A 17,041-nucleotide genomic window follows, 5' to 3' on the forward strand; every position below is an offset into this window, starting at 1 on the left:
AAAGGGAAATTGGCAGTCTACTTCAGATGGCTTGATCTAAAAGAGAAACGTGATTGTCGTTGTCCGTGAATCCAGGCCCTAGACAACAAGTTGGAAGGACATCTTCTGGTCCCTGTCTCAGAGCCTGGTTAGCCGCTGGAGAGAGGGAGCTTTACACATCTTCTCCCTCTCAGTGCTCGGCTGGGGCGCGCGGAGGGGGTTATTCTCCAAGTCAGCCGCCTGTCTCCGTCCCCCTCCGAGATGGGGCTGCTGAAGGAACGTGGAAACAAATCCCCTAACAGGTGCGGCAGCCCGCCTGCCGGCGCTTCCACCCCAAAGCCGGGTGCGGCGGGGCGGGGCGGTCAGTCAGCCAGGCTGCAGGCCCAGAACCTGGCAGAGCCCCGGGAGCCGCGGCCTCCAGGACCGGACGTGGGGGAGGGCAACGTTTCGGAGAAAGGGCAGGTGCTAGAGAGGCCAGGACCCGGGGGGAAGAGTCCGAAGCCGGCCTTCAAGGGCACGCAGTGGGAGCCGCGCGCCCTGACGTCCGACGGGAGAGCGGGATTGGCCGAGGTGGGCCCCGGCCCCGCCCAGCCCCGAGCCTTTTCAAGGCCAAGGCCCGCCAGCTGCGGTTACACTTCTCGGCTGTTGCGGGCAGCGGGACGTGGGAGACTCCGGCTCCAAGGTCAGTGAGCCCCTGAACCAGAGCGGGAGCATTGCTGGAGCCAGGGTGAGGGGCCTTGAGCCGTGGGCCGAGGGCTGCGGGTCGGGAACTCGTGGTACGGGGCTAACAGCTCTGGCGGGCACCGCTCCCGGGTGAGGGATTCGTGGTGACCCCCTAAAGAAGGCGCCAGAGTGCGGGCCTTGCAGAACTCCCCCCTCTTCCCTGCACACAGGCGCAGGCCATTCCCTGCCACAGCTCGGCACCGAGGCGCTGCCATCAGCCCCTTGCATGTCTGCTTGTTTTTGACGGCGAATTAGGCCCTTTTCCTGAGGGAAAATCTAAATGTCTCTGTATTTGGGGCCTTAACCTCAACTAATGCATTTGTTTCTGGGGAATGATTTTCAGCCTCAGCAGCCTCAAAACAGGTGTGCGTAAGTGGCTCGGGATAAATAAGTGGAAAATGAACGTTCTGAGGCCCTCAAAAGGAACGAATTACCCATTAACCCAACAGCTGGACCCAGTTTAAATTGGCTAATACTATTGCTAGAGAGTCATTTTTGAAATCACTAATCCACTAACGAGCCCCGTAGCTATTTTGCCCCCACTGGAGGGAAAAACGCCGCACAACTGGCCTAAGCGTGTTTCATCTCTGGCAAAATGTGTTTCGTGTTTGCTTGTTCGCTTGGTTGGCTCCGGGGGTTTACGGTCAACCCTGCTTTTGTCCCTCGAGTGGATGACATCTCTGCCTTCCCGTGCTCTGGTGGGTGTGGAGATGACATGTGCCCGAACAAGCCACCCTCCCTTGGCTCTCCTTAGTGCTGCCCTTCAGACCCTCCCTCCAGCGCTGCCCTGGCTCTGCGACCCTGCGCGGGGTCAACTGGAATCACGTGAGGGGGCAGTTGGTGCCCTTGTGACAAGGTTATGCCCGGTCAGCGGCTGTGCTGTTTCCGGAAGGGCTGCTTCTGCTCTGTTTTTGAGCTCGTGTCCTTGGTCTGCTAAATCCGCTCAAGGAGAAGAAACACTACCACCACCAGAACTTGGCAAGGGGGCGTCCTGACTGCGCAGGCTCTTAGAGGATGTTTAGGTGGAATTAGCTGTGTGGGCGCTCCACTTCTGTCTCTGCACTGAGAGGNTCTTTCCCCCCCCCCCCCCCCCCCCAGCCTTTAGAGTTAGCCATTCGGTGGGCTAAGGCTCGATGTCAGCAAAGGGCACGAGGGCCACCTGCCTCATCAGACTCTGCCAGTTCATGATGAAATCCTATCCCTAGAGAACGGGCCACAGGCCAGGTCAGTTTTCCTAAAGGGGTGTCTGAGGAAGGTCCAGAAAATCATGGGTTGGGAGGTGGGATGGAGAATGGGGAGTCCTGGGTATTCAGAGGCAGGAAGAGGACTGCTTCTGAGACAGACTTTGCCCCTGACTTAGAGACCCCTGGACTCCATTTCCACCACAGCTTAGAGGAGACATTTGTCATCTATGTGTCAGCTGGGAGTTCCTGCCCCACTGAGCCAGGAGTCCTGCAGAGAGCCAGTCCTGAAGGTGACTGTTGGAGGTCACACCCACCCTTGCGTTGAATTCACAAAGAATCCTTTCCTTGGGCAGGGCAGAAGGCATCCTCTCCTTTACAGCATTTCACAGGACTAGATGGTTCCTAACTTACTATTTTCTTGAGAACAATTTACCTGTGAGAGACGAGTCTGGTAATGGTCATATGTGTACGTTATCAGGAGCCCTAGGAGAGGCCTCTGGTTTACAGGGAAGGACTATAAATATCTCCTGCTTACGACTTTCTACTCACTGAATAGAACAGAGATGACCAACGGTGCCCATGGGTGACGGTGCATCTAGTGGTGATGAAGTAACTTGAACCCTTTGCTCTCTGGGAAAGCTGGGAGGGGACAGCCATTTTCTGCTGGCCTAGTAGACTGGCATCATGGGAATTTGTTCAGAGTGTTCTGTGGAGCTGGTCCAACCCCAAGGATGTCCTCTGTTTTAGGGTGACTCTCGGGAAGAAAGCTGACACGTGGTCCTCCCCTTGCCCTCCACTGCCCTCCAGCCCCAAGGAGTTCGAACACGTGGACGCCACTGGATCAGAAATAACTCTGAGTCAGCAGAAAGGCAGCCGCGTCTTTATGCAGGATAGTCAGGAAGACCAGGAATCTCCAAATTGAGGCAGTGACAGAGCCCAAGGCCTCCACATTCCAGGATGTGGCAGAACTCGACAAAACTCTTAGACCAGGACCCAGACTCCCAATATGCCTGCCTAGGACAGAGAGATAAACAGCTCCTGGGCACAGTGACCAAAGGACTTACTATGGTGGTTCTTATTTTTAACAGAGAGGACAAATAGCAACAAACACAATATTATCACCTTTTGCTGTGATCTTGCACCCCAGATAGAAACCTCCCTGGCTTGGAGCCCAGGGATTCTGCCAGATTTTAGCCCTGATGCTTTTCAAATCAGTGGTCATAGAGGTGTTCTAAGTTAGGGAAACAGGCAGACAGCTTCTATGGGGTGAGGGCTAGATATGACCTCCCTCCTCACTCCTGCAGCCCCTACTTCTGTATAAGGGAGGAGACAGAAGGGAAGGAGAGAGGAGAGAAGCCCGGGCCCCACCTGCTTAGAAAAAGGCAAGCTGGCTCAGCGTCCCCTGCATGGTCGGCAGGCACATCGGACACCTGGTGTCTGAGTGGGGCAGACAGAGGAGCCCTGACATCTGGGCTACCTCAGGAGCCTGAGGACAAGGAAGGAGAATGGCTTATAATATTGCGAGAGTCTGGGGAGTCACATGCTTTGAGGGGACATTCCTGTGTCTGGGAGCTGTTGTGATAAATGCATTTCTGTGGTCTGGGGAGTCTGGGTGGAGGGTTCTGTCTTAAACCTTAAGGTGCTTTTCCTCCGATTACTGATCAGGGCAGGCTGACTGTGAGGTGCCGTGGTCTGCGAGGAGCCCAAATCCAGGGCCAAAGACACACCTGGGTTCAAATCCCAGCTCTTTCAACATGTCCCAAGACGTGGAGCAGGTCACCTAACCTCTCTTGAGCCTGTTTCCCCCCACCTACAAAATAATGCTTACTTGGCAGGATTGTTGCCAAGATTGAAGACGTTGTTTGTAAGGCTTCTTGCATGGTACACGGCTCATGGTAGGAGCTCAATAAATGTTAGTTTAAAAAAAAAAAAGGTTTGACTGGGCATGCAGGAATGGAAAGGACATTCCAAGTGGAAAGGCAGAGCGAAGGGTCAGAGGATAAGATCCCCTGATAATAGGGGTTTGGAGAAAAACTTAGGAGCCCAAGTAGTTAAATCCATTTAGTCAACTCAGATGTTGGTTTTCAGAGCATGATCAGTGGATCTGAAGGTATGCAGTGGGTTCCTTCTAGAATGTAGTCTTCTCAGATTAAAAAAAAAAAATTACATGAAATACTTTAAATGTGAAAAGCATAAGCTAAAATCAACAAACATTCAGAGAAGGGGCAGACCATTGCTGGTTGGGATGATCAGAAGTGGCTTTTGGGAGAGAGTAGTAACTCTCCCATAGCCTTGGGGTCATTCGGGAGAAGGGACTTGCATATAGTCGGTGCCCACTGCAGCCTGTCACTTAATTCTCATAACACCTGGGGAGAGGTCTCGTTGAGCCCATTATATAGATGGAGTTCCTAAGGCTCAGATTCCCAGACCCAATAGAGACTCTGAAATCACCTGGGAAGCTTTTTTCAAATACACATGTGATGGCCCCATTCTTAAAGAAACTCATTCAAAAGATACAGTCTAGAAATCTGGACTTCTAACACACTTCACAGTTGATTTACTTTTTAGCTTATTACTTTTTTAATCATAAAATTATACATGCTTATTTTTACAAGTGACACAATACAGAGTTCTATTACGAAAAAATTAATAACATGCCTCCTCCAAGTCTCTTGTTCTGAAGTAAGCCTTTTAGCAGTTTGAATAACTAGTATGAATAACCTTCAATACTTTATGTTCACATAAATATATGCAAATGCATATATACTTACGCTGTTATAAAACTGGAACCACTCATTACTATGCAAGTCGTTTTTCCTTTTAACCTAGAAAAAATATGGCATAGATGTTCATCCAGTTAAGTGAAGACAATTTTAACTAATTCTTTACTAGCTGCGGAATATTCCACCATCTAAATGTGCCACACTTAATACAACCCTTCTCTCTCTGATGGGCAGGTGACTTCCAGGCTTTATTTGTCTGTTTGCCACTGCAAACAGTGCTCCAGAATCAACCTGTGACTCTCTTCTTCTGTACTGGCAGCTTTATTTCTGCAGAATGGGTTTTCAAAGTGTGATGCTGGGCCAGTGGCTATGCACCTGTTAATAGAGGTTTCTTGGTTCACTTTCCAAAATTGTTGGAGTGTCTCACTGAACAGTCCAGGTAATTGGATCACATCTGATAAGGGGAGGGCTACGCTGCACCCTGTCTTACCTCCTTCTCCATAACCCTCCTCAGCCCTACTTGTCAGGAGCCTTTTAAGGCCAAAAGAAGGACTATCCTTCCCTTTGCATGGGCCTTTATTTATTGCTCCCCTCCAGCTTCATTGAGGTGTAATTGGCACATAACATCGTATAAGTTGAAAGGGTACATTGGATGCAAGTATATATTGTAAAATGATTGCCATCATAGCATTAGCTAACACCTCTATGGCATCATATAATTACATCAATATTAATATATTTCATATATTATATTTCATATAATTACTATTTCTGTTTTGTGGTGAGAACATTTAAGATCTACTCTCTCAGCTACTTTCAAGGATCTAATACAGTATTATTGGTTATCATTATAGTATACGTTAGATACTCAGAAATCTTTTTAAGTGGAAATAACCTTGAACCAGCATCTTTCCATTTCCTCCACTCCCCATCCCCTAGTAACCACCACTCTACTAAGAGTTCCGTTTTTTAGATTCCATGTAAGTGATGTCATACAGTATTCTTCTTTGTCTGACTTATTTCACCTACATCACGTCCTCAAGGCTCACCCACGTTGCAGCAAGCTGCAGGATGTCCTTATTTCTCATGGCTAAATACTGTTCCATTGTATAAATAGACATCTTTTTTTTTTTTAAAGATTTTATTATTTATTCGACAGAGATAGAGACAGCCAGCGAGAGAGGGAACACAAGCAGGGGGAGTGGGAGAGGAAGAAGCAGGCTCATAGCAGAGGAGCCTGATATGGGGCTTGATCCCATAACGCCGGGATCACGCCCTGAGCCGAAGGCAGACGCTTAACCGCTGTGCCACCCAGGCGCCCCAAATAGACATCTTCTTTATCTGTTCATCCAGGGGCAGACGCTGAGTTGTTTCATAGTATGGCGATTATGATAAATGCTGTAACGAACATGAAAATGCAGATTTCTCCTTGAGATACTGATTGCATTTCCTTTGAACGTAGAGCCAGAAGCAGTGATGCTGGATCATATGGTAGTTCCGTTTTTTAATTTTTGAGTTATCAACACACTGTTTTACATTCCTACCAACAGTGTGCAAAGGTTCCCTTTTCTTCCACATCCTCACAAATACTTTTCTTAATTTTATTTTTTACCCGAAGTATAACCAACATACAATGTTGCATTAGTTTCAGGCATACAACATAATGATTCAACAATTCTGTACATAACTCAGTGCTCACTACATAAGTGTAGGCGTCATCTGTCGGCAAACAATGTTTCAGTCTTACTATATTCCCTATGCTGTACTTTTCATCTCTGTAACTTATTTCATAACTGACACTATGTACCTCTTCATCCCCCACCAATCTCCCCTCTGGCAACTACCAGCTTGTTCTCTGTATTTGAGTCTGTTTGTTTTTGTTTTCTCTTTTTTTCTTTGTTCAGTTTTATTTCTTAAATTCCAAAATATAAGTAAAATCATGTGGTATTTTTCTTTCTCTGTTTGACTTATTTCACTTAACATCATACCCTCTAGGTCCATCCATGTTGTTGCAAATGGCAAGATCACCTTCTTTTTTATGGCTGAGTCATATTCCTCTGTGTGTGCGTGTGTGTGTGCGCGCACGCACCACTGTCCTTTATCCGTTCATCTATTGATGGGCTGTTGGGATGCTTCCATATTCTTGCTGTTGTAAATAATATTGCAATAAACATAGAAGTACATATATCTTTTTGAATTAGTGTTTGTTTTCTTTGGGTCAATACCCAGTAGTGGAATTACTGGATCCTGTGGTATTTCTATTTTCAGTTTTGAGGAACCCCCACACTGTCTTCCATAGTGGCTGCACCAATTTGCTTTCCCACCAACAAGGGTGCAAAGGGTTCCTTTTTCTCCACATTTGCCAATACCTGTTATTTCTGGTCTTTCTGGTTCTAGCCACTCTGATAGGTGTGCTTTTGATTAGCATTGCCCTGGTGGCTAGTGATGGCAAGCATCTCTCCTCGTGTCTGTGCACCCTCTGTGTAGCATGGTCTCCGCAGCAGAATTTCTGACTTGGAGAAGCTAAGTGTAACTGTCTTGCAGAAAAGCTCTTGCTCTCCAGCTCAGGGGTGCCCTGGGCAAGCAGCAGGCCTGAGAAGTCCCTGCGGATAGGTCCTGGAAGGAGAAGATCTGAGGGCTGAAGGAAAGGAGGGTCCCTGGGAGGAAGCCATAGGCACAGAAGGGTTGCAGTCCAGAGGGCAGAAACAGTCCTGGCCCTCCAGGGATGCGCATCCCCAGGGGACCAGGCATGATCATGAGATGGGGGAGCCTAGGGACAAGGGTCCGTCTCGGCGGAGCAAACCCAGGAAGGCCCTAGAAGACAGCCTGACCCAAGAAGTGGCCAGCTGAGGGGCAGGGCAGAGGGTGTCAGACAAAAACATCGCTGGGAAGAACCTTGTGTGGCTCTAGGCAGGCTCTATACTTACCCCCTTGGGCCTTCCCACGTCACTGGTGGGTGTTGGGAGTGCGCTCAGTTGGTAACTCTGTCAATCATGAGGAGTGAGGAAGCCCTCAGACACTTCCCCTGGGCAAATCTGGGCTGTTTGCCGAGGTGAAGGGAGAATGTCCTCAAACGCAGTGGCAGCAGGTAGAGGAACCTCTGAAAAGTAGTGCAAAGTGATACTAACGAAAGTGGACACACATTCCGCCTGTAGTAAGGGCCAGGTACTGTGCGCGGATGCCCCCTGGATTGTCTCTGTACTCCTTTCTCATCCTGATTATCTTCATTTTATATTTGAGAAAACAAAGATGTGGAAAGCAAAGTAACTTTCTCAAGACAATAGAGAATTGTGAGTGGCGGAGCTGGATTCAAATCCAGACTTTCTGGCTTCAGAACCTCTGATCATGCCGCTACACCTGTCTGTCCATGGCTGCTAGTTCCCTGTCACTGCTGGTACCCAAGGAGGGCCTGGGCGAGCCCCCAGAAAGTCCAATGAGAGGATTTCAGAACAGGTGGATGGTCGGACAATTCCCATCCTTTCCACTCTAGACTTTTCTCACGAGGCCTCAATCACATTAAAAGACAGAACATCCAGGGACACCTGGTTGGCTCAGTCAGTAGAGCATGTGACTTTTGATCTTGGGATTTTGAGTTCAAGCCCAATGTTTGGGGTGGAACTTATGAAAGAAAGAAAGAGGGAAAGAGAGATTGAGAGAGAGAAAAGCCACCCCCTCTGGAATGTCCCCCAGGTACCCGGGTTGAACCTGATCATCCTGTCCTTGCCTACACCCCAAAGCTTCTCCCCAACCAGGGTTCCCATTCAAGTGAAACCCTCAAGTCAGAAACCTGGGAGTCTTCCAGGACTCCTTCATGACTCTCATGCCCACATCTGACTGGTCACAAAAGCCCCCTGAGCCCACCCCCTAAGTATCTTGGAACTTCTTCCATCTGTCTCCATGAAGCCTTCCCACCACCATGGCTGAATCCAGAACATCTCCTGCCTAGTTTATTCCAGGACACTAGGACCTGATTTCCCTGCCTTTAGACCCCTTTCTCACCAATTTACCAATTTAGTAACATTACCCACAAGAACTTCTGACACTTACTGTCTGTTTCCTGTATGTCAGTGTTTGTGCTGAGGGCTCCTTTAATCCTCACAAAACCTCTATGTGTAGGTCCTATGATTAGCCCCATTGTATAGGTAAGGAAACCGAGCAGCACTTCTCAAACTGTCTGTAGCAAAGGCTGTCATTAATTTCTAATCCATAGCAGACCAATACATTTGTAAAACATAATAAGGTACAATTACTAGAAAAAGAAAATACAGGCATAGAAAATATCAGCTTAAATTTTCTTAATTAAAATTTCTCTATCAGGGGCGCCTGGGTGGCATAGCGGTTAAGCGTCTGCCTTCGGCTCAGGGCGTGATCCTGGCGTTATGGGATCGAGCCCCACATCAGGCTCCTCCGCTATGAGCCTGCTTCTTCCTCTCCCACTCCCCCTGCTTGTGTTCCCTCTCTCGCTGGCTGTCTCTATCTCTGTCAAATAAATAATAAATAAAAAAAATCTTTAAAAAAAAATTTCTCTATCAAAGTGCCATAAGCATTCTAAATGCTTACCCTCCGTTTTTCACCTTCTCCAAAAAAATCCCCTTGATATATCAGGTAGACTTGGGTCTTCTCCCCTGGTAATTCTCTTTGCTCATGTCACTTTTGATTATAATGATCTGTTTTTGTAAGGATCTCTCTCTCATTCCAGACCATAAGCTTCTGGAGGGCAGCCCCAGAATCTGGCACAGGGATTGATTCTCTAATGTTGTTGAGTGGATGGATAGAAAGCCAGACAGATGGACAAATGGATGGATGAGTAAATGAGATTCAAGGCTAGCTCTCAGGCTGCAGTGTGGTCTTCTCCCCTGTGGAGGCTGCGTTCACATTTTGCATGGGCCGTGCAGTGAGTGGTTGTCCTTGGCCTCATTCAGCTCTGTCCCTGGAAGCTGCAAGGGCTCTGGAATCTAGATTTAGTCAGGGCTGTGCCCAGATCATGGTTTTCCTTGGGCCTTTGGGGATAGGCAGCCACCACAAATCCTAGGCAGATTCAGTCCCAGTTTAATTCAACTCTCTAAATTTCAGGACAATTGTTTTCCATAGAGTCCCTCCAAAGCCAAATTTAGATTAGTGACTGTGGCCCAGGATGCATGTCCTCATCCTGAAGATTGTGGACCTAGGCATGGAACAGGGGTATAATTCGCCTCCATTCCTCTCTTCCTTTCTGCAGCATTCACAGGTAGATTAAATCTGGCGTAGGCTGAGCGCAATGGCTCTTCTCCCACCTGGAAGATGCCTGGAGAGCAGCTGGCCGGAAAGAGGCGATGCGTGCAGACATCCATAGGCACCTGTTCATGCACATGGTGCTTAGTCATTGTTTCCGCTCGAATCCTCTGTGGGTTGTGACCTGGTACTAGTCCCAGGGCAGGTGGGGGCAAGCAATACGTTGGTCTGATTAAAACCAGACAAGCACAGTGTAGCTGAACGGTATGGTCTCAAACCAGACCATATCCTCCCAGGAACTCCCACGGGGCTCTGGCTCCCCTGGCAGAACACCTCTCCCGTGACTTGCGGTGGCGCAGGAGGGGTGCTGGTTATGACTCCAGACAGGGAGACTAGCCTTGAATTCCAGCATTGCCACTCAGGAACTTTGTGGTTTGGTCAAGTCATGTTACCTTTCTTGACCTCCATTTGCCTGTCTGTGAAATGGGGATAATCAGAGCGTCCACCTCATGGGTCTTTTGGGAGGATTAAATGGGGGTAATAACCACAAAGCCCAGCACATAATGAGTGCTACACAGGAGTTCTCCCTTCAGACTGTGAGCGCTGTAAAAGCTGCCCCGTAATAAGCACTTCAATATTTATCAAATATTTATCAAACAAATAAATAAAGATACCTGTCTTCACACCTCATTGTCCTGTCTTCCCTCTCCCTTCGTCACTGCCCGCTGTGACTTGTCTCCACCTGAAGCATGTTGGTGTCATTCACAGTGACTTTGACCCTCACCATCTGACTACTTCTGCAAGTACGCGGTCGGTGGTGTTCCTGGAGGGTGGAGGAAGCCCTGAGGGTTCACCCTCTTGTTCTGCCTCCCCTCAGGGGTGCCCAGAGCTCCCTATGCAAATCCTGATTGAGAGAAACCATCTCGTATCCCTGAGAAACCAGGAGGGACCAAGGCCACTCGAACTGGCTGGCTGCTGTATTCCTTGGGAGACAAGGAGGTTGGCTCCATCCCAACATGCTGTAATAGTGTTTATTATTAAATCTTGTAAGTAAAAACAGGATCTTCATTTAAATGAGTGCCTACGGAAACTCAATATGTGCTTTTCCTTTTTCTGTGTGACCTTGGGCGTTTAGTTAACCTCTCTGTTTTTGAGTTCCCTCATCTGTGACGGGGGCAAGATGGCTGCTCCTTGGGATTATTGTTAAGAAAGTACCTGGCTTGGGGCGCCTGGGTGGCACAGCGGTTAAGCGTCTGCCTTCGGCTCAGGGCGTGATCCCGGCGTTATGGGATCGAGCCCCACATCAGGCTCTTCCTCTATGAGCCTGCTTCTTCCTCTCCCACTCCCCCTGCTTGTGTTCCCTCTCTCGCTGGCTCTATCTCTGTCGAATAAAGAAATTTAAAAAAATCTTTAAAAAAAAAAAAAAAAAAAAGAAAGTACCTGGCTTTGAAAAAACTCTAATTTTGATTCCTTCCCCTTATTAAAATGTGGAAAAAATTTTAATTACAGTTATGCAACAATGAAATGGGTTGCTTTAGGAAGTGGTAAGATGCCCAGCTCTGCTGGTGTTTAGGGGGCTGAAGGGAAAGGGGTGCTTGCATTCAGGCTGAGCTAAATGACTGCTCAAGTCCCTTCTGACTTGGGGTCTCTATGTTCATTGTCTCTCTCACCCAGTGTTTATTACACACCTTCATGTGCAGGCCAGTGAGCTTGAGAACCAAGAAAAATTGTGACCTCATCCTATGGTCATTGGGTCTTGTCTCTTCAAAGTGTGGGATCAGTGCTGAGGGATGTCCACCCTTGCTGGAGCCCCGCTGAGCTCCTGACACAGTACTCCCCCACGTGTGGGAAGGGGAGGAAACAAAATTATTGCTCCCCAGTCAAAAAAGGGAAAGAGCCACTCTCCTTTTCTTAGAGCATTTCCTTTAGAGAACTTGTAAATTCTTTCTCTGTCCCTTTGCGATGTATATAAATCTCTCTAAGAGGAAGTAAGCCTCCAGACAGTTTTACAACTTAGAAATGATTTTCCAAGGGCCTGGGAGCCATCTCTTTGAAATGTATACATCAAGGAAGATAGGCCCCTACCTCCCGGTCTCAGGGGGATCCTAGTGGTTCAACTTAGGTGCGAGGCTCCAAGCTCTAAAACTACCTGCTGTCACAGAGACAGGGGAAGCGAATTTTTCCTTTGGCTAAAGGCAATTAGCTAACACAAATGGCCGCCCCAATTTCAGGCGAACTTGGAGTAAGGTCTGTGTGACAAATAGTGCTGTTAGGTCTTACTTGAGTTACCGCGACATCATGGAGGTAACGGGGTCTATCAGCATGGTTCTCTAAAAGGGCAAGGTGTGTTCTGGTTTCGCGATTTCTTTATGGGCTGCCTGTGAGGTGCGTGGCGGCCTGCCTTAATGCTTAGTAAGAAAAAGTCTTTCCTCTGTTTTGTGGAGAGGCATTTTGGGATGCCGGATTTTAGTTAAATTTCCCCAATAGCCAACACTTGTTCCTCATCTGCTTCTTCCTTCCCTTCCTGCCTTCTCAGTCAGAGGATTCCTGATGGCAGGAGGGACACGCACGGGAGGCTTCGTGCTTCTCGGGGAGGCTTTGACTGTCCCCTGTGGGACACCCTCTCCCCACCTCACAGGGAAACAGCTGAGGTCAGGCTGAGTGGGCTCCCGCGGGCCGGTCTGTCATGGTCCGGAGACCAGGAGCCTGCACGTGGCTGCTCCGCTCCTGGGCAGCTTGTAGAGACCAGGAACCCGAGCAGGGAATGCTGAGATCCAGCTTACCAGCCTCGCTTGGTTGCTTTGATGATAGGACTTCAAAACCAAAAGCTGAAAGGGATGTGTTTAATGTAAGTCTGTTTTTTTCCTTAGTTTTGTAAGCTAGCTTCCTGCGTCAGAACTTGAGTCTAAGTTGGCTGAGATACCAGGCCTGAGGCTTTATAGCAAATCCAAAGTGAGAAGTACTTGGGAGCAAAGGAGCCAGGCTAGAGGGGTAAAGGTGCCCGGAGGAATAGCCCAAGGAAAAGGGTCCACTCCCTTAGACCTACGGGCATTGTCCGAAAGGATTTAAGCAGGAGGCTGGTAAGATTTCCTTCTTCTGGAGAACAGGCAAAGCACGGCTCAGAAATAAGTCAGAGAGGAACTGTTTATTGATCAGCTGCTATGTGCAAGGATCTGACAGGTAGGTAGCTTCCCGTACTTGAAGATTTTTGCCATCGGCTGGGAAGACAGTGCAAACATAGTGGGCAGTCCCTTAACAGGACAGGAGCTACAGGACAGCTGAGTTCACCAACAGGTGTCCAACACCTGTGCAGCACACGTGGACACGGATGAGCAGCCCAGGAGTGCTGTGGAAGCGCAGAGCGCAAGCAGTCAGCTCAGGCTAGGGGGACACAGAGAAGTTTCGTGCGGACTGAGGCACCAGGCTCTGCCTCAGTCACGGGGAAGACGGACAGTAAAGTCCAGACTGGAGGAGCGGTAGGAAGCAATACTTAGCCAAACCGTAATAACTATACCAAATCAAATGTGTATGGTGTATTGCAATAGCACAAAAGCACAAGAAGTAAACTGATTCTATTTATTTAAAAATTTTTAATTTAAATTCAATTTAGTTAACGTATAGTGTGTTATTTGTTTCAGGGGTAGAATTTAGTGATTCATCAGTCACATAACACCCAGTGCTCATTACATCACGTGCCCCCCTTCATGCCCATCACCCAGTCACCCCAGACCTCCACACCTCTCCTCCAGCAACCTTCAGTTTGTTTCCTATGATTAAGAGTCTGTTATGGTTTGTCTCCCTCTGTTTTAATATTTTAAAACACATTTTATATAGTATATATTTTGTATATCTGTATTAGAATGTGTTAGATGGTGTGTGTGTGTGTGTGTATATATATACATTAATACACATAATAATAGATATATCAGAGAGCTCAGTATGGAGCTCTAGAGCTCTCAACCTGAAAGTCAGGCTGGTGCACTGTGTCCAGGGTGTTCTGGGCCCCATGACAGCCCTGAATGTGTGTGTACATGTGCTGTGTGAGCTTTCATAAAATTCCCAAGGAGTTTTTTTTTAGTTGACATTTGCCTCTTTCCCCCAAAGTCAGTCCGGATCCCACTCCCAGGGAACACTGGCCACTGGGTATCCTAAGGCTGAGGGAAGTTGGCTTCCAAATTTCTCCGTTGCCTGTGCTCCTGGGCCCGTCCTCGCAGTCCTCTGACTGGCCCGGTTCTCCGGCCTCACATCCCCCACTGCGCCCGCTCAGCTGACACCAGCATTCTCGTGTGGACCCTGGCAAGCCGCAGCGTGGCTTCCTACCCCAGCAAGAAGCGCAGAATGCATTTATTAAATAACACTACTGAGGGGCGCCTGGGTGGCACAGCGGTTAAGCATCTGCCTTCGGCTCAGGGCGTGATCCCAGTGGTATGGGATCGAGCCCCACATCAGGCTCCTCGGCTATGAGCCTGCTTCTTCCTCTCCCACTCCCCCTGCTTGTGTTCCCTCTCTCGCTGGCTGTCTCTATCTCTGTCAAATAAATAAATAAAATCTTTAAAAAAAAATAAATAAATAAATAACACTACTGAGAGCCTACCAAGTGCCAAGGCCAGTGCTAGGCAATGGTGATACAACAGTGAGCAAAGAGACCAAATCCTTTCCTTTGGGGGCTTATCATTTATTTGGGGGAGACGGTCAGTAAACAAAGCAGATAGAACAGTGAGAGATGGGAATGAGTTTCAAGAAGGAAACAAACAGGGTATTATTCAGAGAAACTGGGAATGATGCCTAATTTCAAGCAAGCAGTCAGGCAAAAAGAACAGCAGAAGCCAAAGCCTTAAAGTGGAGCCCTCTCCCCTCCTAAGGGTGAGGCCTTTGTCCCTGGAGAAGCACCGCAGCTACTCCGGCCCCTCATCTCCTCTCTCCACCATCTCCTCACAGGACAATATGTTATGCCAATGCTTGGGGCACGGAGAGAATCAAAAAAATTAAAAAGCTTTGCAAGGAGGCCTCAGATTTCTTTTTTTTTTTTATTTAAAGATTTTATTTATTTATTCGACAGAGATAGAGACAGCCAGCGAGAGAGGGAACACAAGCAGGGGGAGTGGGAGAGGAAGAAGCAGGCTCACAGCAAGGAGCCTGATGTGGGGCTCGATCCCACAACGCCGGGATCACGCCCTGAGCCGAAGGCAGACGCTTAACCGCTGTGCCACCCAGGCGCCCCAGGCCTCAGATTTCTTTATGCTTCAAACTTTTGTCCTGGTGGTTTCACAAGATAGACTGACTTACAGAACCACCATGTTCGGAAACTAGGCAAAGCCAAATACTGACCTCTTTGGAGGACATGGGTTATCTCTTAGATACCTTTTTCCAGATTGACTTATTTATGCCACCGGTTACCCACCATCTTACCACCTATGCAAATAACGAATCCGGCCTCTTGGAAGCAGGGGCTTCACCTGCACACAGTGCTTATGTAATATTTGGGGCCTCCCGGGTAACAGAGTCTGTAAGACAAAGCAGTGTTCTGCCTGTGCAGCTTTTCAAAGACGAACTTTTAAGGCACAACAGAGATTTCATCTAGTCACGAGGAGAAACGGTTTTATCGCAAGCCTGGCTCTGGGTCTTTGGGGAGCAGGTGCTCCTCAGGTCCCTAGGCTGTTTGATGAGACCTTTAGCTCAGTCTCACTCTCAAGTTTATCAACTGGGATCTCAGCAGTGAAATTCAATGTTTCTGTGTGTCCTGAAAAGAGAGCCACATAGAGTCAAGGAAGTCACCAAAGCTTTGAGTCTGTGTCAACTCTCTAGGAGGAATGCAAGCAGAAGCACTGACGATTTTCAGCTCCAGGACTGCTTAGCTTGCTGCAGCCCAAGCCTCTGCAGGGTTACTGACAGGAATCCTATGTCGTGGCTCAGACAAGAGTACAACGTTGGAACTCTTGCATGTAAATTAATATTATTTCCAGAAACCAAATATAGCTATGACATTTCAAACATGAATATTTGGAGTCTGACACCCAGCTACACAACACTGTCACAGAAAGAAGATCTCTGAAGACCACCAGTTGTCAGTGAGGTGCACATGACACCATTCCCTCCACTTCCTACTGACTCTGCTTAAGATCGGTCTTCTCGGACTCTGATGTGAATGCGTAACAGTGCCCAAGCAAATTAAGGAAAGAAAAATAAAAATCAAGACATCCGAGTCAAGCTCAGGAACAAATGGATTTCTTAGTCTGAACTGTCCTGGCTTACTTTTTGGCCCTTATATTTTCTGGAAAGAATTTAGAAAAAGCTTCCTTTTACTTTGATGAGTTCTACGATAAACCTCAGATGACAGCATTACCTTTCTGCTCAGGAAGGAGACTGGAGGGTGTTGACGCAGCTAAAACAGAGCCGAAAGATGTACACGAGTGCTGCCTGCCACCCGCAAGGGCCAGCAAGTACCGGTGCAGTTCTCTGAGGAGCCCTCGCTTACTCTCAGAAGGAGACCAACAACAGCCCCCAGTCGTGTGATGAGATTCACGTTGGGCCAGTCCAAGTCCCTAGGACAACTTTAAGAAATGGCCCATTTATTTTGTCTGAGGACTACTAATTTCTGTTGTCTTTAAGACTTAGGGAATTAGCACAGAAGAAAGGCTCTCTGATAATCTGATGTCCTGGGCTAGTGCAGAAAAATAACATCCTAAATTTTTTCAAGGAATCTGGTGCTTTTGGTTGAGATATTCAAGTTTCTCCCTAGTATTGCTCAAACAGATGTTACATAGAGACTTCTAGGTAGAGATTCTGGAAGCATAAAGTTCATAGACTGATCCCAGTTCCCAAAATACAATCAAGGAAGAGAGTGGACCTCAAAGGGCTGCTCTTAGAATTGTGTGTAAAGCTATGCTATACTCACCTTATTAAAAGTCTATCTTCCACTGGGTGGCCCAGGTTTTCAGGCAGCCATATGCATCGGTGGGCTCTTTGCTGGTGCTAAGCTTGGAGGATCTTGAAATAGTACTTGGAACCTTCTAAATATTAGGGGAAAAAAATCCCACACTTCCTGTATTTGGGCATCGCAGAGATGAACATGAGAGAGTACTTAGAATGAACTGTTCTTTTGTTCCTCACTCAACAACCCCCATTAAATAGCTCCCTGCTTTTTTTTTTCTGTCATTATCACACCCATTTTATTATTTTTTATAAATTTTATTATGTTAGTCACCATACAGTACATCCCTA

At 47.7% G+C, this 17,041-nt stretch overlaps 1 protein-coding gene across 2 annotated transcripts in view; it reads left to right on the forward strand.

The window, feature by feature from the left end:
- The first annotated feature begins 468 nt into the window (after nt 1-468).
- Nucleotides 469-17,041, forward strand: part of CKMT2 (creatine kinase, mitochondrial 2) — a 33,874-nt gene continuing 17,301 nt past the window's right edge. The window contains exon 1 of one of the 2 annotated variants that reach the window (XM_019796397.2): nt 469-706. The gene's annotated coding sequence lies outside the window, so the exon portion shown is untranslated. The remainder of the gene's footprint in view (nt 707-17,041) is intronic. The other variant, XM_011220983.3, reaches the window with a different exon arrangement.

This window comes from Ailuropoda melanoleuca, chromosome 3 (assembly GCF_002007445.2).
Source record: "Ailuropoda melanoleuca isolate Jingjing chromosome 3, ASM200744v2, whole genome shotgun sequence".
NCBI lineage: Eukaryota > Metazoa > Chordata > Mammalia > Carnivora > Ursidae > Ailuropoda > Ailuropoda melanoleuca.